The 21,822-nt window shown below is 39.9% G+C and overlaps 1 protein-coding gene across 4 annotated transcripts in view; it reads left to right on the top strand.

Annotated features, from left to right (window-relative positions):
* bnc2 (basonuclin zinc finger protein 2) overlaps nucleotides 1–21,822 on the top strand; it is a 221,528-nt gene that overhangs the window by 46,633 nt on the left and 153,073 nt on the right. The gene's annotated exons all lie outside the window — the stretch shown is intronic.

Genomic DNA, 21,822 nt, shown 5'->3' with positions numbered 1-21,822 from the left:
TTTTGATAAGTATGCCTATAAAACTGTACAGCATTCTGAAATAGGAATACGATTTTTTTCGGTTACTCTTTTATGGGTCCTTAACAATTCGGCTAAACTTCCATTTTCCATTTATTTGTTTTTGGCTGCTTTTGACATCATGCTTGTGGCATCGTTAGTAAAGTTCCTATGATGCCTGGGCTTATTTTCGGTCGATGCTAGCACAGTGTTGAATGTAATTGTAATGAAAGACTGGATGTTTGTTGTGCAACATATGATTAATTAATACATTTTGCTGACCTTGCTAAAATGCTTTTGTTATTAGATTAGTTGTATTTGTTTGTATATCCATTTCTTATTTCTTCAATGTGTTGTTGCGATTTAACTTTTAAGTTAAGTTTATGAAAATACTTATTACTTTTTTTTAGCTAACATATATTATTGCAGCAGTGTGTCACAGCAAACACAAATAGTGCTCTTGAAAAACATTCCAAGAGCTGCAAATCTGCATTTAATCAAGTTTTCAATTTTATTGACGTTTGTTTGAGCAAACGATAAATCAATATTATCATAAGAAATGTATAAATGATAAACGATACGATAAATACCCGCCTCTTTAGCTTCTATCAGCCTGTATGGTTATAATTTAGTCAATGGTTTCTCTGATCTTATCCCTCAGTTTACAAGCATGAACCTTCAAACCAAAACAATAACTTTACACCTTCTGTTTTCATTGAATTGCTCCCCAGAGTTTTCAGTAAACCGATACACCGCCCTGTGGCACCTCGCACTTCTGCCCTGCTGAGCAGACGCTGCTTTGAATATGAACTTCTGTGTTTCGCTGGTTGTCAACATGTGGTTCCTCCAGTCACTGGAGCTGGAGGGCAGTAAAGCTCTAAGGGACTGCAGCTGGCACAACAGAGGAGCGAGGGAGTGGGTGGCTCTCCACAGCTATCTCTTTGAAAAGGAAAGTGTGTGTGTGTGTGTGTAGGGGTGTGTGTGTGTGTGTGGACTTTGAGCTTGGGGGAGTGTGTGTTGTTTTACGAGCGTCTCTTCCCATCTTGGACCCGCTGGTAGCTTTTGCTTTTAGACTTTGATTAATAGAAGCTTGAGGGCTTGGGAGAAATGCAACTTTGCACACCTATTAAATGTTTGCTGCGCTCAGCATGCAAAACATCCCTAATGTGATCAGTTTGTGTGCAACAGCACAGTGGTAAGGGGCTGTAGCTTGAATTAATCACATCCCAAACCGTTTTCTGTGGAACGCAGCAGCACCGACAGATGTTGGGTGGTTCTTGCTGTAAAAATGACACTTGCAGTTGTACCCAAGCTGGTACAGCAGCACTTTGGCTAATTTCTGGACATTACCTCTCTGCACTAACCTGCTCTCTTTTCTCTGTGTCTCTGCAAATGAACTTCAAGTTGAAAATGTCTATATACTGTTTGTGCATGTGTGAATAAAACCGAGTGTCTGTTGGCGTGTGTGTGAGATAAGTCTGTGTGCCCTCCCTTTCTCTCCACGCCTGGATGCTAACCGCTAGTGAAGGCTAGCCAATTATCCCCAATCAAGCTACCCTCTCTGGAACTGGCGCGAGAGGAAGCTCCCACTAGAGCTTATACTAGTCATTATGGGGCACATCCTGACATTAACTTTCTCCTTTTACTCCTTCATGTTTCCCTTCTTTTTCTCTCTTTGGCATTGTTGAGTCAAACCAACAATCAAAGGCACAAACTAAAAGCACATGGGTTCCTTTCTAATAGCCCATTAAGGAAATTTGGGGGCTGACGATCTAGAAGAGATTGGAAGGCTATGCGGTCATCGTTTAGGAAGGAAGGAGGTGCGTTTCTCTGGGCGATTGTATCTCTCTTGGTGTTGCTTGAAGGATTGTCTCTACCAACTGGGAATAGGCCAGGGAGACTGTGGATTCTGGTAAATGTCACCCCCACGCACACACGACTCCTCCCTCCAGAGACACTGAGACAGATTGGACTGAAATCAACTCAGGTAATTTACACGCAGACAGTGATTACCGCTCCCTCCGTCTGGGTGTCTACCATTTCTTCTGGTCTGCAGAACCCTCCTGCGTGACAACAGAAGGCTGTCCTCGCGGTTCTTCAGCTCCTGCGCGTGTTTGATGGTTGGATGCGAGCTGAACGGTGTCATTGTCTCGTCTGCGCTCAGTCAGATCAGTGGGAAAGAGAGACCAGGCGAGGTGTGGTGCCTGTAGGTGATCCACTTCATTCCCCTCCTGTCTTGTTGTGACAGGACCGGCATTAAACGTAAGGAGTCACTGATGGTGCAGTGACAGGCCCAAATCTCCACCCACCATCTGCGTGGTGTGTGTGTGAGAGAGAGAGAGAGAGAGAGATTGAGCTTCTTCGCAAGCCTTCGTCTGCATTTTTAGTTTCTCCCTGGGACCTGACAACTGAATGGCACCTGTATGGCGCCTTTTCCCGCTGTTCATCAAGCCCTGGCCGTCTTATGTTAACTGTAGTTGTGGCTACATGCAATAAAACGCACCTTAGTTTAATTTCCATATATAGTGCTTAGTTGTCAAAGAGCAGCTGGGTGTCTTGAGATCAGCTCCGTTTAGAAATCTTCTGCCTTTTACAGCCAAACTTCTGTGAAAACGTTTAAATTTTTCTTGATCAGTGGTTTTCCAGGCCTTCAGTGAAGACTGGACAATACGGCTGAAAAACATATCACGATATAAGCTTTTCAAATCAGTCTATCTATAATTATCGATTCGTTTTTTGTTTTAAACATATTAAATGCTACCAAGTGGAGGGATTCCCCCACCCCCCCATTTTATTCAGTTTTCACTTTTTTGTGAGGAAAGGTGGTGAAACAAACTTTGAAGGTTACTCAGCAGGTTGTTGCTCGGTAACCAAAGAATTAGTGAGTTGCCAGGTAACGAAAGAGTGAGTGAGTTAGTTACTGAGCTTAGCTAGCTGTGAGAAGTTGAGCGGCTAAAACCTTTTCTCTGCCTACCTCTCCCAGAATGCTGTGCAGTTTTGGATCAGAGGTCAGTCAATAATCTACGTTTTGAATATTGAAAATTCTATCAGCTGTAATATCTATTGATATTGATCATGTGAATATAAATACATTCAGTGTTTTCCTTTCTTTCTACTGTGTGTGACAAATAAAGCTGAAAGTGCAAACTGTCGTACTGAAGCTCATTTGTCGTATTGAAAAGCTGTGAGTTAATTTTGTGGCATTTCAAGCACACTAAGATATTTGCATTAGAAACTAGTCCAGTAGTACTTGGTAAGATTTAGTTTTTCCAGTGTGATGCCTCATCTTTGTCCCACTCTTGTCCAGTTTTGTCATTTTCTGAAGTGTTTTCTTCTCAATGCAATCAGCCAAAGTCCAGACATAGACTTTAAAAGTGCATCCAGGACACATGAAAAACCTTTGATTAGGACAATTTGATGACCTGAAAACCAAAGATAATTTAAAAATGTTATTGTTTATAGCCGTAAAAACCAACTTGGTTTGTGCTTCTCTTCAACAGACCTGTATATGTGAGGCGCATAAAAAAATCTGAAATGTGATCAAAAGGCTTTTGTTTCTAGAAAACCTCAGACGCCGTCGTGTTTCCCGTGTGTTTGGGGCAAACGTTAGAGACAAGCGTTACCCTCCCGCTTCGTCTTCCCTTTCAAGCCAATTAGACGTGTCCTTTAGAAGAGGTTTGGGAGTGTATGTTGAACATCAGCAGCTTTCATTGTTGAAAGGCGCATCTCAAATTAGCGCGCCCCCCTCCCTGACTCTGTACCCGCCGTGTTCCCCCCTGTGAAGACGCACCGGCCCCCGGGGCCCTGAAATGTCTCCACAGGCTGGAAATTGAATCAAACAGCATCAATCAGGACACCTTTTTTCTGTTCTCCTCCTGTGTTTGGGGTATCTAAGCAACCTGCCAAGTTTTTATATTCAGCACAATTGGAAATGAAGTGAAATGAGAGAAGGATGAAGGGGTTTTAGTCATCTTAGTGCCTTTAATCAGCGTTCCCTCAAAGTCAGGTTGCTGTGGACACTTTTTTTTTTTTTTTTTTAACAAGAATTGACTCAGTATCTTATAAACTCCATGCTGCTCACACACACACTCAAACACACACACGGCTATATTATTATCCTCCTCTTCTGTGGCTCTCTGCTGTAAAATGAGTTTGCCCCAACTCCATTAAAACCCGCGCCAGCCTCTCCCCTGACGCTGCTGCCCTATTTGCATGTGCTAGTGAGCCACTCCGTCGAATGAAGGATCTCCTCTCTTCCTCCTCTCCTCCTCCTCACTGTCCCACCGGAGCGCACAATAAGTGGGCAGATGACATTCACAGGGAAAGACTGCAATAAAGTGACTCTCCTCTTGGCTTCTTCTTCTTCCTCTCCCCCCCCAGCCCTCTGTGTGCCACTGCATCAGAGGCAGGGAGAGGATATTGCAAATGACACGACCCAATCAGCTGCAAATGGGCGCTAATTTGATTGACATCTGGGCCGCTGTCACAAAAAAAGCCGCTTTTCAAGTAAATCACTTCTTGTCCGTTGGGTCCTCCCTGCTTGTCCCTCTCTCCCGTTTCTTCACTCTTCCTCCTCCACCCGCCCTCCTCTTCCTCCGCCCGCCACCGACCGACTCGCCAGATTCTAATTGCGTGTGTCCTTCCTCTCAGTGCAATTTTCCCATTACCGCCACAAGAGCAGCCGCACAGCTCATCCGAACTGAGGCTGTCTCCTGAATATGCACCTCCAGGTTTTTAACCCTTCGCTTGCCCCCTGTGATCACACAGTGGAGCGATAGATGCTTTTTTTTTCTAAACGAGGTCAAATCTGTTAAAAATTAAAGCTACAGTATGCAACTTTCATAAAACATTTTTTTTATGTATATGTCAAAACTGTTATTATGTAGTTTGCCTTCTGCCTTCTCCCAGTGCTAGAAACAACCAATCAGAGCAAGGAGGGCGGGTTTTAGCGCTGTCAATCACCCTTCCTGTGGCAATGCTCATCCTTCCTCTTCTTCCGCCCCGTTGCTCTCTCCTATGCTGCAGCTAGCACTAGGCCTGTCGCAATAAGTAATAAATCAATTAATCGCACAAATTAAAACTAATTTCAATTTCCTTTGTCATTTTTATCTTTTCTCATTTTTTTTATCAAAAACTGAATGATAGTCTTTGGTCTGCTGTTTTGGTCTCAACTAGCTCTTGTTTTTCAAATGACAATTTTGTTTACAGAGACTTCATAATTCATTTTATTTGTTGTTTCTGTTGTTTTCTTTCTTTATTTTTGATATTTAAATCGTCATTTAAAGTTTATTGATCTTTGAGAACGGGTTTTTGTATTCTTATGTCGTTACTATCATTATGTTACTTGAAAATTGTCTCAAAACAACAATATCATTGTTTATCACAATAATCTATGGGACAATTCATCATCCAGCAATACAATGTACTAAATTTGTACTTAAGTACATTTAGGGTTGTGTTTAAATAAACGTTTTAAGTCAATTCAGCGATGATTTTATGTAGCATGTCTTTCTTTGTATCCATTGCTAGCTAAAGAAAAAAACTCAAATTGTTAAGGTTTTAACCCAACAAATTAATAATAAAAATGAGTTTCACAAATGTGAAAACTAAAATTCTTCCTTTTTGTCTCTTTTACATGTGTTCTTCCTCTACGCTGACATCCCTGAAGGTAAGCTTCAGTTTTTCTGTTTTAACGCAAACTCAGCAATTTAATCTGGGTTTTTAAAAAGTTTTTATGTGTGCAATGCCACTATTTTTACAATTACGAACACTTGGCAGGTAAGATATTGGGTAATTTGGAGTATCAGAGAGTAACTCTCATGAAGTAATCGAGCTCTGGTTCCTCTCTTCACCAGAATGTCTAAAATTATACCCATTATTTAAGAATCTTTAGAGCAGAGGTTGTGCTAGACTTTTTAATTTTCTGTCATTTTGACTCGTGGGGTAAAAAAAATATACATTTTTACCCATCAATTTTAAAAGGAAGATAATAACATATTCGATAGTATTTCATTTTAATTAACAGAGAGACTATAATGTACAATCACATCAGGCATCATGCTGCATGTAACTTTTTCTCCTCCGTGACCAAAGTGACCAAAATCCACTGACTTTGGTCGTAGTAGCTACAATAAACAAACAATAAAATTAATTAAACAAATGAACTTAAATGGCGCGATATTCTCCTGCTGTGGTCCGAACCCACAGCCTCACTTCCTCCTGGTTCGCATGGACCTGAATTGCATGTGAGGTTTTGGACATTTGCCTCTCATGAAGGCTCTGATGTTGATCTGGAGGATGAATCCTCCTGCTGGATCTGCTGCCAAGTTGAAGACAGGAATTACAAACACCACTTCAGGCAAAGTTTTGAAATCAGGGAACATTTCTCCAATTAAAGGGATCAGAGATCAGCAAGACTGATTGCTAGCGAGAGGTTTTCTAATTCCGTAAGCACTTTAGAGTGGCGTAGTTAAAGCAGGGACTTGAATCTGATTCAGAAAGTATTATTGTGCTTGAAAACCCTCTACACTGCAAAAACACAAAAGTATTTCTGGTCTAGTTTCTATTGCGAATGTCTTGGTACACTTAAAATAAGACTAAACTAACTTACAATTAACTTTTCAGGAAGAAACGGTAGACTGTCTAGAAGTGATGTGTAAAAGGGGGTACATAGTTTTTCACTGTATTGTAGCAGACATTTGTTCCTCGTTTAGATTATTTACAGTATGCAGAAATGTTGAATCATTCCCACTTTTTTTAAACCTTCGTTCTTCTGCTTCCCTCAAGATCTTTTAAAGTTTTTGGACTTCAGTGGTTTATCAAATAAACATGTTAGCACATTGTATAACTCGTGGCAAAAGAATGAAGGACAAAAGTTGAACAATCAGGTGTGAAAATTATCTATGACTTAAACTCTGGACTCTGTTATCTAGAGTGAATCTTCCTCTTCACACACGACTCTATTTTAAGGCTGCTGTGGACTGAAAGTGATGTTTTGCATGGGTTTGATTAATATCCCACTGATGCTGGGTTAAATAATTCCTGAAACTAAACTGTCTTCTCAGTTCTGCATCACTGATCTTCTTCTTCTCACCAACCTTGTGTCCACATCTTCATCTGAAAGCACTGGGCGGAGACGAGGCGGCATGCTTCACTGCCTTCTTTCCAACATGTCAGGTCAATATAGGACCATCTCATAATTCCAGACTCATAATTGCAACAGAGGAAGACCTGTGGCTCAAATAACTGATGAGAGATTGCGATGGATTATTATCAGAACCCGACCGCAGAACCTTAATACTAAACTTGCTTGGAGGGGAAATGTATTATGGATTCTTCTATTCTTTGATTTCCAAAAACAGAATGAACTACTTTGTCTAAATAAAAATTAAATGTATTCATTTTGTGACTAACCCAGCTGTCTCGTTGGGCCGGATACCTGTATGTACTGCGCCTGTAGCACCTACTAGCCGCTACAGCTAGTGACTCGAACCTGCAGGCGTCATTACTATACTGAGTCGTGGCCACAAAAACACATTGTTCAAATGCATGAATGTGTCACAAAAATGGTCACAGCACCTTTATTTCTTATCCAATTTCAGAGTTTTAAAATGTAAAATATGTACATTCCTTAGACATAAATCTGTAAACAGTTTTTTGTCAAGATGCAAGAGATGACTAAACAAATTTCTTTTTCTCTTTTATAGTGGACAGTTACTTAAATTTGACAAAATTGCGACTTTAAGAGCCATAACTTGTTTAATACTTTGAAACATTTCATCGTGTTTGATGATTGTTCGGAATATCGTAACGTTCTTCATACAAAGGAGGAAATTAGTCCATTTTTCATTTTTTGTTGAACCTTCAGAAATTACATCAGCTGCAGTGAGCCACCGCAAAGGAAAAACAACAACTCCAAACCACTTGTATTTATTTATTTTTGCGTTTTGTGACTTCTGCTTTACTCCCCACGCACACCCGTTGTCATGGCAACCGACTGACAACAGTTCCACTAGCCGACAGAGCAGGAATTACATTCAAATGTATCAGGAATCAACACAAAAAAAAATCCATATTCAAATGCAACACAAAGAACAGAAAATTCTGCCTGTTACAGTTTTATGTTTGGTATTTATTTTGTGATTATTGATAAGTGATTGCCTGAACACTGGGGGGCGTTGATTAGCTAATCAACGGCCCCAAATTGCTCTACTAATGATCCGTCAAAGTTGTTGTGTGGGTCGACTTGCTTTTGTGTTAGCCAAACTGAAACACACCAACCTGAGCAGCACGTCTACATATGAAGGTTTTCAAAGTTAAGCTAACATAACTGACCTAGTTCCCTCTTCCTTGCTATTTTTTTTCTCAAAACCTTTATTTTAACTGTGAAATGTGATACCCATGGACGTTGCTACCCAGGTGTCGTAATGTTGACCACTAACAGCAAAGCACTGCTTCACTTTTTCAGGTTCTTTGGGTGATTGTGTCATTTTCTTGACCCCAACTCGGTACACTGGAAAAACACAAAATCCTACCAAGTAGTATTGGCTGAGTTTTCAGTGCAAATATTTGGGTACACTTGAAATGAGACAAAACTAACTTACAAGTAACTTTTCAGTAAGACATCAGAGCTTGTTTTAAGTCAATAATTCTTTAATATTAATGAAAAATTATTAGTTCCACTGGCAAATGATTTAACTTATACCAAGACATTTTTCCCATAAGTGAAATAATCTGGCAGTGGAACTAGTAATTTTTCTTCAATATCAAAGAATTATTGACTTAAAACAAAGTACGATATCTCACTGAAAATGTACATGAGTTAGTACACTTGAAGTAAGATTAAAGTAAGACATTTGCACTAACTAGACCAAAATTATTTGGTCAGATTTTGTGTTTTTGCAGTGAATGGCTCGTGTGTGACACATGATGTCCACTCCAGTAATGTATAAACATCCATATTGTCTGATGAAGCCAACAGATCCCCTCAACATATTGGATGCACCTAGAAATCCAGTCCATGTTGTTTAGAAAGTCGGTAGTAAGTTGGACTTTCTGGGCTGCATGGAAGAAAACATCTTTATTTACTCACCTGCAGCTTTAAGACTATCCCCAATACATTCAGAAATCTGGATTTTCTTTTCTCCAGTCGTTTTTGGAAAGCTGGAAGGGATAAATCTAGGAAGTGAACGAGTGAGTAAACATGGCTGTCCATTAGTCAGCTGCTGTGATCATCTAAAAGAGTCACCCCTGGCCCCTAATGGCTTTTCTGCTATAATTGCTCCACTAGCTCCCCTGTTCCTATTCACTGCTGCATGACATACGTTTGCTCCAGCCATCGCTGCGCATGTCCACATCCTAGTTCTAGTCAAAGCACCGCAGAGGGGCATTGTGCCTCCCACATGTTGCTCTAATAAAGAGACTCCAGGTAAAGATTCAAAAAAAGAAAGAGCTATTTTCCCCCCTCTGTGTCTTCCCAGCACTCTGCCATATTTCTTCAGCCATCTCCTCTGCTCTCTTGGCTGAAACCTTTATTAATATAGAAAGTAAGACGTATTCCTGGGCCACGTCTCCAAAGCGCAGAAGGACTGCTAATGTTTTGGATGAGCCAAATGTTGGGGAGTACATTCAGCTTTCTTGAGGAAGTTCTGACCCTTTTGCTCAGCACGGTGCGGTGAAAAAGCTGCTCTTCTCGTGTCGCTCTCACTCTCAGGTTTCCTCTGCTTGTGGTGTGTGAGAGCGACAGAGTGAGAGACGGGAGGGATGAATGGAGAGTCTCACAGGTCCTCCAACTCAGCCCAGGTTAATGGAAACCATTATCAAACACAGCCACTCAGTCTGTACAATCAGAGTCTCTCTCAGAGGGAGGCACTTTGTCACTCACACACACACACACACTCACCGCCGCGCTGTCCATTCCCTCTGCAGCTGCGCCTCGCTGCGTTCAGGAAACAATAATTGTTTTATCGTGAGACAAAAACTGTTAGCCAACATGTTGGAGTCTTTCTCCAGAACAAGAAACGTCTTCCACACCGAGCAGCTGATGTGACGCACACCATTAGAGAGAGAGCAGAGGAAGCATTTCAGCGGCATTCGTGCGATTTTACTTTACTATCGATCAATCAATCGAGTTTTTGTGTTGCACATTTTAACGACAAGGCACTTCAAAGTGCTTTACCTCATGAGAACATCAAACGCATTATGCAGTCAACAGTTTGTCCAGTGAAAATCATCAATACACATTAGATATGTTCATCAATATTCCAATAATTATCAATCAAAAGCAACTTTAAACATGTGGGGTTTTAGCCTTGATTTAAAGGAACTCAGTGTTCAGGCTGTTGTGCAGTTTTCTAGAAGTTTGTTCCAGATTTGTGGTTCATAAATCTGGTTCATAAAAATGGAGAAGCTGAATGCTGTTTCTCCATTTCTGGCTTTGGGTCTGCAGAACTCATAAGTAAATATATTTGCACTAGAAACCAGATGAACAAGACCAGCTACAGAATCAGTCCCTGTAGCTGATTCCAATCAGAGGGAGAAGCAAACTGGAAGGATTTTTTCCATGATAGAAAAACATTTTCTTTTAGGAAAAGTTTTTAAAATGAGCGGAAAAAATAATCACCTGAAAATTTTCTGACACTAAATGACAAGAGATGTGGCTGTAGTGAGAAATTTTTTATTTTCGTCACAATTTTAGGAAAAAAATCAACTAAAAACCTGCAAATGTTTCCCAGAAGTAATTTTTCACCACATCTCTGGTTGGATTTATATATATATATATATATATATATATATATATAAATTTCTTTAGTGTTGTTATCTTAACTATTCTGAAAAACTGAAATAAAAAAACTTTCTTAAACTCAGAGGAGGAATGAAGTGATGTCTGGACTGCATTGGTTTGTTTAACATGTTTGTGAAATTCAGTCTCCTCATTCAGCTCTCCAATTGTAACCAGCACCTTCTGCTCCTGCTCTCTCTCTCTCTCTGTGTGTGTGTGTGTGTGTGTGTGTGTGTGTGTGTGTGTGTGTGTGTGTGTGTGTGTGTGGCTTTGTTGATACTGTCTCAATCAGAGAGGAGTGGACCCATCACAAAGCCACAGTATTTCTGTGTAAACACACAGCCAGAGCAGTAACCCCGTGTTCCCCTGTAAACTGTTTACAGCGCCTTCACTCCCCTTCATGCAGACGCAGGCCAACGCGTCAGTGTTGTGTTCAGCTAATCCCACTGTTTGGCCTCTCTTGGCAGCGTCTTGCATGGCCGCGTAGCCGCATTCGTCCCACGCTTCCAGGATGTGCCGTCCTGCATCCACGTCGTGTTTGGGTTCCGTCTCTGCCCCGCTCCAGCCTCTTTTGTTTAGCCACGCTTGTTTTCTCGTCGCTCTCGCCCTAATTGAAACTGACCCGGCCGACCTCGCGGCGAGCGCGCCCAACGCAGACCTCCTGACTGCGAGGCCTGCGCCGTGCGGTTTTGGCTTTGTGCGGTAACGGCCCAAGGTAGGAAACGCTGTTTGGATTAAATGTGCTCCGATGTCCTTTTTTCTTTCTTTCACACCACAAACTTCCCAAACACTCCATGCAGAAACACCAGCGGTGTCATGATTTGTTTTTTACTCCAGCACGTGACCTGTTTGTCTTATCCTAAAGAAATTACATTTTGTGATTAAGCCTTTCTTGTTTTGTCTTTTAACATCTATTAGATGTGAGATTTGAGGGGAATTTCTTCTCACATTTCCTCAGAGTCGCTCACTGCTGCCAAGCAGCCCAACGTTCTGCCAACTGGAGCACCTAAATAACAGCTATCAGAGGAAAAACTGACATTCAATGCCTGCTTTATGTTTTCATGATGGAAAAACTGAGGATTTTTCTTAATAAACTCTGTGTGGTCTACTTATTATTTATCAGTAGTTCAAGCTGTGATTTTTGTTTTGTTTCTACATGATCAAAATAGTCAACTACTTCACTATGTGAAGCTTTGAAACCGCATATTATTTCAAATAGTTGTATTTTTATATTTTGTTTTCTTGAAATATGGTTTTCATGAATATTTTGATAAGTGAGCAGAATATAAATGTCAATCCAGTAACTTTTGCTTTTCTGCTCAAAGGAGTCCAGAAGAAGCCAAACATTTTCACTCATTTAGTTAAGATGGATATCAGCTTCTAAATCAATAATTTGCCTCACAATGATGTATTTGCAGTTTGCAAGTAGTTAATGTCCTTTATTCCTTCATCTACTTCAACATCTTTCTCTTTATCCAAAAATAAATCCTCGTGTGGAACAAGAAATCAATTAAAATACATTCAGTATTGGTTCTGAAATTGTTTAATGTTTCCTGACAAATTGAACCTCAAACGCCCATTTTTTGCAGCTGAGTCAATATTATACCTCATTCAGGCAGAGCTGATAGATTTAACTAAAAACAAAATACAGTTTTGCTGGTTTCAAAACTGCACCACAGCATAATGCTGCCACCGCCATGCTGTACAGTTAGTACTGGCAGCATTTGTTTTGAAAGCCACAACTTTTAATCCTTCAGTCACAGTTTGTGTCACTGAGACCCAAAAGCTAAATGATTGTTTATAACGTTTCTGTAGAAGGTGTTTGGCTTGTCAGATTTTAATTTTTAGAGAGTTTCTTTGGTCAACACCGCTGGGCCAAAAGTGAAGAGAAATTGGTTTCTTCCACTTGACCAACGTTTTCTTTGTACTTACTTACATTTTATTTTGTAGTATAGTTTGACGTAATGACATTGGAATCTGCAGAAATAATACATGAAATTTTTATAGAGCTTTTCAGACAGTCAAGACCCTCAATGTCTCCAAATGAATTTCCTAGCTTGTGTAAATCTACTATTCTCTAAAGAAAAGGATTAGGGTCACTAAAAAAGAAAAAGAGTTCAGACTTTTTTTTTTCTCAGAATTCTGACCTTTCAGAATTTTGTTTCCCAAATGAATTTAACTAATTTAATTTAATTTAATTAACTTTAATTTCAGAATACTGACTTTTTTTTGTTGAATTCTAAATTTTAAGTTTGTAGCATTTTCCTTCATCGTACCGTTAAATTACACAAAGTTACATGAACAACAATAGTTTGCATTGGCTAATATAGTGTGAGGGGATCTTCAGAGTACATGACCAGATCAAGCCACATATTTTATTATATATATATACAGTATATATATATATATATATATATATATATATATTTCCAGTGACTCAAATTCTTTTCCTTTTTAGATCCTCATTGTTCCTTTTACTTTCCCACTGAGTGCTGCCTAACAAATCCTTTTATTCAGCCATAGGGAAACTATCAGTTGCTCTCAGCCGTGATCAGCAGTGAGGAGTTGGTGGGCGTCGGTCTTGTTAACTTTCAGCACCACTTACTAAAAGCTTCAGGTGAATGTCAGTTTGCTTTTGAGCCTGGATCTTGTGTAGATTGACAAAAAAACCCAACCCCCCCCCCAAAAAACGTAAAATCCTGTAATTTATATGAAAATTGTGCTTAGGAAGAGTGTCTGTAAAGTTCTGCCCTCAAACGTAGCTCCAGTTGACAACATGATAATTGGGCAATTCCAATTGGATGATAAGCAATCGGTGCACATTAACTGTTAATGGAAAAGATAAAATTAAGTTTTCATTGTTTAAAAAGAATCAGATATGAGCAGCTTCTAAGTATCATGGAAAAATGTTTGACTGTTTTGGAGTCAGAAAAGGCGACAGAGCAAAAGAAATAAACCCAGTTTGTTTTCTGTTAACTTGTGCAGCTTTGTGTGTGAAGAGTGTGTGATGTGATCAGACCAATCTCTCCTGCACTCCAGTGGCCCCGGCATCATTACCTGCGCGGCTGCTGTATACTTCCCCTATCTGATGCAGTGACAGCCACCCCTATAGCCCCCACATCCTGTGCATCTGCACGCCGCGCGCCAATCTGCAGCAGCGGCCCCCAGGAGCCCCGTTCAGAACCCCGGTGGCGGCCGGCAGGAATATTAGGACTGATGGTTGTTTTCAATCAAACGTCCGGCGTTCTGCAGTGTTTAACGTTCACTTTCTGTAACGAAATCCGGGACTCCCAAAAGAACAAATGAAGTCAGGAGAGGGCAGTCAAGTTCTTCTGCCTCTGCTGTTTTCCAGCTTCCAGACACACACCTGCGCAGCCGACATACTGTACGTGTGTGCGCTTGTTCGCTGGAAATCTTCAGCCCCACATGCCTCTGATTTGTGAGCCGAGCCGATTCGGTCTTACAGGCCCACAATCATTAAAGTTACGGCTCAGGTGGGAGCCGCGGCTGTACGTTGAAGTGCGTGTCTTTCTGTGTGTGTGCGGTAAGCGCTGTAACCTCATTCGTTTTAGTGGCTGTCACACCTTTTCAACTCGCCATGTTAACGTTCTCGAGTGGTCTCGCTCACATTAACGCTTTGAACCTGGAGCGCTCGCACACGGTCAATCTGCTGCTTAAACTCCACCAGAACCCAGTAAAGTTAGGAGTCAGTTTTATGTAGTGGGCTGTTTTCAAGGCCGTGTGAGCCGGCGCCGTTTATGCACCTGGTCAAATGGCTGTTATAAATTGTTTGATTCACTCTGAAAAAAAGAGAAAGGAGCTCCAACTTAAGATAATTCTGTGCATTTGTCGCATGTAATTGAATTAACCTTTTCAAACTTACTTTAGTTACAACTTCATAAACGTAACTGTACTCGGATGAATTTATTTTGATTACTTGTGGCCAGTTATCTTTGTACTTCCCGTTGGGTTTCTACTACTTCTTAAAACAGCCAAGTGCTTAAAAATCCACCCCGCTGTTTTTGTGCCAATGAGCTGATGTTTTTTGGTGTCTGGAAAATGAGCCGTTTCAAAAACCTCATAAATCAGCAGGCGCTGCCCGTCACCTAGCAACCCCAGTTAGCCCCAGCTCGTTGCCTAGCAACCCCAGCAGAGTTCCCCCTGCTACCTAGCAACCGAGCAACGAGCTCCAGCACGTTTGGAACTCAGTCAGCTGGTTTTACCTCTGTATGTACAATGGCTGCTAGAAAAGACAACTGTTTTGTTGTCGACTTACCATCCAGAAACCACTTGCTGCGTTCTTGTTGTTGTGCAGGAGGCTCCACTTTTGCTTTTTGAAGATGTGTAGTTGTATAACTGCACATCTGTTTGCAGCTGAGTGTAAACGTTGAGTTGGGGGCGTGGCCAGCAGCAGCTTATTGTGATTTAAAGTGACAAGACGCCCTAAAACAGCTCAAAACAGACAAAATTGAGCAGACAGAAACCTCATCATCTAAGAACTAAACTATTTTATGCAAAAAATGTAATGAACATGTTTTGTGTCACCCGTAGGAAGTAGCACAATAGGTCAAATTGAATGCAGTACATTTAAGTTGGATCATCTGTTTTTTTTGTCAGTGCAGCATCACTCTCTGCATTTCTCCGTCTTTAAGTATTGGCCAATTTGTGACATGTCTGCATTAAAGTGAAGAGATTCTCTTTATTTATTTACTTTTTTCATGACATGGGAGGCTAGTATACGGGGGTTCAGTGTAGCTCAGCCATGTGTCTCTCCATATGTTGACTGCTGAATGTTTTCTTTTGGCAGCGGAGCAGAGGATGACTGTTGCAGTCTTTTTAAATCCCACTTCTATTAATCATGACTGTCTGTGGGCGCGCATGTGTCTCTGGGAAAAGATGGAAACAATGCGATGAGAGCCACGCATGGTCATAATGCAGATATACAGGATGCATACATAATGATAGTTTGTATTTATACTGAACTCTATGTTGCAAAATGCTGCTCAAAAATGATAAAATGAGAAAAAAGTGTTTAATTTTAGCATTTAATAAATTATTAGATCTTTAAAGATTAAAGTTCTGATACTACTAACCAACACACAAGGTATAAAGCAACAAATATAAAGTGCTGCTTTATATTTGTATAAAGTTCCTTGCACATCATTGGCACCCCTTGTGGGCAAACAAGCCTCAAAATGAATTAATCTGGTATTGCAAAAGTATAATCTCACTTTGAAAATTGAAAAAATAAATAAGAATCCAAACTCTTTTTTTTCTTGTTTTGTTTGGCAAATTCACCAATGCCACACTTTCTGAGATCCACATTGATTTACTTTTACTATAAACCAATACAGAAGCAGTTATGAAACATTATGGCATTGATTTACTCAAAAAGAACCACAGCATATGAATGTTAGCTCAGATATTTCTTAATATTCTTAATATTTCTGCAGACTTAATATTTCTTAAGTCTGCAGCTGAATAAACTGTAAAATGTGTAAGTGGCACTGCGATACAAAAAATACAAATAATCTGGAGCAAAACAATTAGATAATATGATACAATTTTAAGTTTGGCTCCATTAAAATCACAGAAATCAACAAAAAATATATATATGATTAATAAGACAATTTCATCCCATTTCCCTTTGCAAGCACAGTCTTATTGTGTTCTTCAGGTCCAATAAATACAAAGTGTTTCCAAACTGTATGAGTAATCTGTACACTTATTACTGTGTTCAAATGGCCAAAACATAAATACTGAGCTGCCCTGAAAAGACGTTGTTATTTCAACTGATTACACTGAATCAAGGGCAAAAGTACAGGAAGTCATGACTGTAGAAAAAAATAAAGACATCAAAAAGCATGACTGAAAACCGCATGTAGAAACATCCACGTTTCAGAAAAATAGTTTAATGACAAAAGAAATGAAACCCAGCTGCTGTGCACGAGGGTTTCCACACAGAACCGTTTTCATTTCTGTCACCTGGTCTTTGAAAATACCAAAGATAAAACTCAGATAAACAGAACATTATAACATTCTATTATTTGTTAGCACCTTATGGAGTCCATCGTTTTACAGTGAGGAAGAGGATTCACGAGTTAAAACATTTAAAAGTTGCTAAATGAAGGGGCGACCCTGTGAACCTTTGCCTCATTTCACTCCTGCCAGAGCGTTAAAGTCCAGAAATTATTCATTATTCTAATTATAAACATCAGTTACGCTAATGCTAAAGCATTTTTTGTTTGTTTTTTATTCCACATTTCAGCAGCAAAGTGCTTTACATAATAAAACGTTATAAAAGACAGTAAGCATTAGGTTTTTTCAAGTGCCACCGTTACTCATCAAAATGTTGGTTGATGTTCCAGTTATTATGTTTATAAATCAACTTTAAACAGCTGTTTTCATTTAGTCTAGATTGAAAGGAACTCAGTGTTTCAGCTGTTTTATAGTTTTCTGAAAGTTTGTTCCAGATTTGTGGTGAGCAGAAGCTGAATGCTGCTTCTCCATGTTTGGTTCTGGGGATGCAGAGCAGAACCAGAAGACCTGAGAGTTCTGGAAGGTTGATGCAACAGGATCTTTAATGTATTGTGGTGCTAAACCGTTCAGTGGTTTATAAACTAGAACTGTATTTTAAAGTCTATTCTCTGAGCTCCACGCAGCCAGTGGAAGGACTGTAGAAGTGGGTGATGTGCTCTACCTTCCTGGTTTTAGTCAGACCACCAGCTGCAGCGCTCTGGATCAGCTGCAGCTGGAGGATTGATTTGATCAATGCGACTAAAGATAAAATGCATGAACAGAGTCGCGTAGTAACTAGTTACATTTACTTGAGTAACTTTTAGGGAGTATTTTTACTATGCTATACTTTTTACTTTTTCATGAGTAATTCTATCATGAAGTATTTCTACTCTTTAGGGAAATTTCTAGATTTTCTACTCACTGAATATCAAAACATTCTGCAGATACAGACACACACACCTGCAGTTTTTGTTAAAGTTTCCCATCAGTTTCTTATTGAAAGAAACTGATTTGGAAAAAATTTGTCTGATTTTGTTATTTTTATTAATTATTGTAATTTTGGTCCTTTAAAAAAACAACAACTTCGACTTAACTTTATATTTTTGTCTTCTTGATTATGTCATTTTTAAATATTAAGTGATTGATAATTTGATCAGTTACTCAGTATTTCAGTAGAAAACTTGCCAAATACTTATTTTTACTCCTACTTGAGTAATTTCTTGCTACTTTTTACTTTATTGAAGTAGCACTATTCTTGAGTACAGTTGTTGGATACTCTGCCACCTCTGTCCATGGATGAGTTTCCCTAGATCTCGCTGAGACATCAGTCCTCTAATCCTGGAAATGTTCTTCATGCGATAGAAGGCCGACTTTCTAACCATCTTAATGTGGCTCTGAAGGTTACACCCAGATTTCGGGCCTGATAATTGATAATTGATTTCTAAAGGAAATCAATTATCAGTTTGCATTGGGTTTTGTGCCGGTATGAACACTATTGCATGGCTCCCTGTCTCCATGTATGAGTGAGTGAGTGTGACCATGGACCAATCCTATATGGAAGCAATTACTGGCAGCAAGAGCCCTCAGACACCCACCGAGCCTCTCACTTTGGGCCAAGCGGAATGCACCTCCCTCCCCCTTTTCTTCCTCTTTCTGTTTCCGTCTGTCTGTTTTACTACCTTTCTTTTCTTCTTCTTTGTGTTTTTTCTCCCTGTTGCACCAAATTGTTTTCGTATGAGCGCTGACAGAGGGATACGGTGAACCCCTTTCAATGCTGTATTTTAATTCCAATCACACATTTCCAATTTGTGCAAACAAGCCCTGGAAATACCAGAACTAATTAGAGTAAATGTGATGTGTTTTTATGAGGGGGGGTCATGTCATGGGTTTGGGTTGGATATGAGCTGTCGTTCTTTGCATTAAGTGCTGTTCTGCACATGTGCCTCTTTGTTTAATAGTTTAAAAAGTTAAAAGTTGGCAGCCAGTGGTGACAGGACTGCAATTTTGGGGGTTTGGCAGAACTTTACCCCCCCTTCTCTCTTTACGGTCAAGGAAAACTCAATGAGGGAACGTAGTCTACCTCGCCAGCCGTCTCTCCTCCTCTGTTTGTGGGAACTGAGAAGCTGCCATGTGTATATCCCTCCAAACGGACTCTAAATGAGATAAATAGGTTCAGACTAAATTGGCAGCTGCCGTCCATAGCCATTATTCTTTTCCTAATGTCTCTCCCCGTTGGAGTGGAGGAAGACTTGGCCTGCGCCGGAGTAGCGCGGGGTGTGGCGCGGCGGCCCGTTCCAACACAAAGAAGTGACTGACGAATGATGGCAGCCAGAGTTTATTCGTCGGGTTCCTTCGGCGCACACGCCGACCCCCATCCTCCTCAAACAGTTTGTCTCTCTCTCCGCACTCCTCCAGAACTTGGACCGCGACACGGCCTCGCATTCCCTTCACATGAGTCCTAGCGTGGCGAGTCAGCAGAAGGACCCCAGATTGCGCTGGCCGCAACGCCGCCTGAGTCGTTTGGGAGCGTGCCTGGGCCCTCCATCTCGGTAACCTTGGTTTGCCCCCTCTGTTTGTGAATTCCTGTCGCTCCAATAGGACCGCACTGTCCCCGGTAACGCACTTTCAGGCAAGAGGGGCTGTGGGAAAGTTAAAGGAAATGAAAAAAAAAAGTTAGCTTAATGTGTGCTTTTCCTACAACACTGCAAAAACACAAAATCTTACCAAGTAACTCTGGTTTAGTTTCTAGTGCAAATGTCTTAGAATACTAGAAATAACATAAAACTAACTTAAAGCAGGTGTAACAGTTTTGAGTTTTTCATTATAGGACAGTTTTATTACATTGTGACTCTTTGTCTAATTCAGTTAGTTTTAGTTAGTTTGTTGCTAGTTTTTACAAGTGATTATTAGTTTTAGTTTTAGTTTACGTTTTATTAGTTGTTCTAGTAGTTTTAATTTTTTCATACTTTGGTTAATTTTTAGGTGCAGAATTCAAAAAGATCAAAATATTGTGATTATGTATACATGAATTGGATAATGAATATTCAACAGACGATAACATTTTCAAAAAATTTATTCAACTATTCTTGAACAACCACCTGGCATTTTCTCCCAACTTTTTGTGTCTCCAGTTACTGTTTTGCTACACAGTTGTTTAATTTCCAGTGTAATTCACTGGTAGTTTATTGTTATGTTTTGCTGATTCTGCTTCCTTGTCTTTTCCGTTTGATTGAAACAAACGGTGCCTCGTTGCTCTCTGCACGGAGGAGAGAAAACATGATTTGATCGTTTTCTGTCGTCGTCTGATGAGACCTGGGCCTCGATTGGCTCTGGAAGCCAAGCGAAGACGCGTGATTGGTTGAAAGGTCTCACCCATGCCATTTAGTGGCGGTGTTTTGTGTCTGCCAACACTCAGACTCTGGAGTGTTTAACCTTCACTGTTAGTTCTGCTGTCTAAGGAATTTCACAGGCTCAGTAATTCTCAGTTATGTCTTTGTCTCTCTTTCTATCCCGGCTTGTTTAAAATCGGTTATTTGCGGTGGGACACTGGATAGTTTACAGCACTGGAACAGCTTTATTATTCCAGGGTTATGTATCTGGTCTTTCAGCATAAAGTTATGAGAGGCTTCCCTGGATTAAAATATCAGATTACTGATAACCGTATAAATATTAGTTGAATTTCATAAGACTAGCATAAAGGATATTTTTAAGTTGCCACATATGGAAATAATCATAGGTATGTGATAGAAGTGGGAGTAAATGATTCAGTTTTGTGCAATAGTGTTGAGTCACTTTTGCCAACCATTTGTCCATTTTTCCCTACTCCAGAACATGCTGCACAATCATCAGAAAATGTGTGTAAAAATAGCAAATAAAAAAAAAAAATCAATTAAGATCAGGTGTCCCAGTGGAAGGTAAACAAAATGATTGGTTGCTAAAAGGTTTTGCTCAATAGTTTCAATAGTTAGAGCACTTTTAAACAACAACAGCTGTGACAAATTTATGTAGAGATAAAATCAATAAACATTCAAAGTTTTGAAAGGACAGAAGACAACAATAGAAACAGTAAACCGCTGTAATTGAAGTAAAAGCTACTACTTAGTTAAAACAATGACTGGGTCAAACATTTCCCTTCATAGTTCACTGTTCAGATTTAGCAAAGAACAAATTTCCAGTCTCACTGCAGTGCTGTGGAAAAAACTTTCAGATCATTAATTTAAAGAAATTTAAAGAAAAGTGGAGCAAATATGAAGTTTTCAAATAATGATTTCATTTCTTCAGGGAAAAAAGCTGTCCAAGCCCACCTGGCCCCATGTGAAAAAGTAATTTGCCCCTAAACATAATATCTGGTTGTGCCAAGAACTGCCATCAGATGTTTGTGATAACTGGTAATGAGTCGTTTTTGCATTGCTGTGAAGGAATTTTTGCTCAATCTTCTTTGCAGAAGTGTTTTTAGAAGATTTTTATGAGCATGAATAATTTAAAGCCATGCCGCAACATTTCTATTAGATTTAAACCCAAAGTATGACTAAGCATCTCTGAAGCCTTGCTGGTTTATTCGGCTCATCGTCTGCTTACGGCTAAGGTCACAAAATGGCGGCTGGATGTTCTCCTGCAGAATGTTTAGTTTGAGAGCAAAATTCAAGGTCCCATCCTAAAATCTGAAGAAGCCAAGGAGATCCAAACCATCACACTGCCGTCACCATGGTTGACCATCAGTATGATGGTCCTGTGTTAGCTTCCTGTCAGATCAACGGGACACACAGCTTTCAAAAAACAGGTTCATCTTTTCACTTCACCAAATATTTAGTTTTGCTAACTAAAAAGTTAGGTGTGCTAACCCTAAAGCACTAATTGTAAACATTAGTTCTGCTAACACTAAAGCACTACACCAACAGAAGCTAATGCTAAAGTACCAACTATACAAATTTCATTTGCCCTTAAAAGACTAAGTTTAATTTTGACATAATTTACATGTTTTATAATACCCTTAGATATTGTATTTCTGTTTTCCACAGTCTGTTTTA

Source organism: Xiphophorus couchianus, chromosome 5 (assembly GCF_001444195.1).
Source record: "Xiphophorus couchianus chromosome 5, X_couchianus-1.0, whole genome shotgun sequence".
Taxonomy (NCBI): Eukaryota; Metazoa; Chordata; class Actinopteri; order Cyprinodontiformes; family Poeciliidae; genus Xiphophorus; species Xiphophorus couchianus.
The sequence above is the reverse complement of the archived record's forward strand: the minus strand, read 5'-3'. Positions and strand labels throughout refer to the sequence as shown.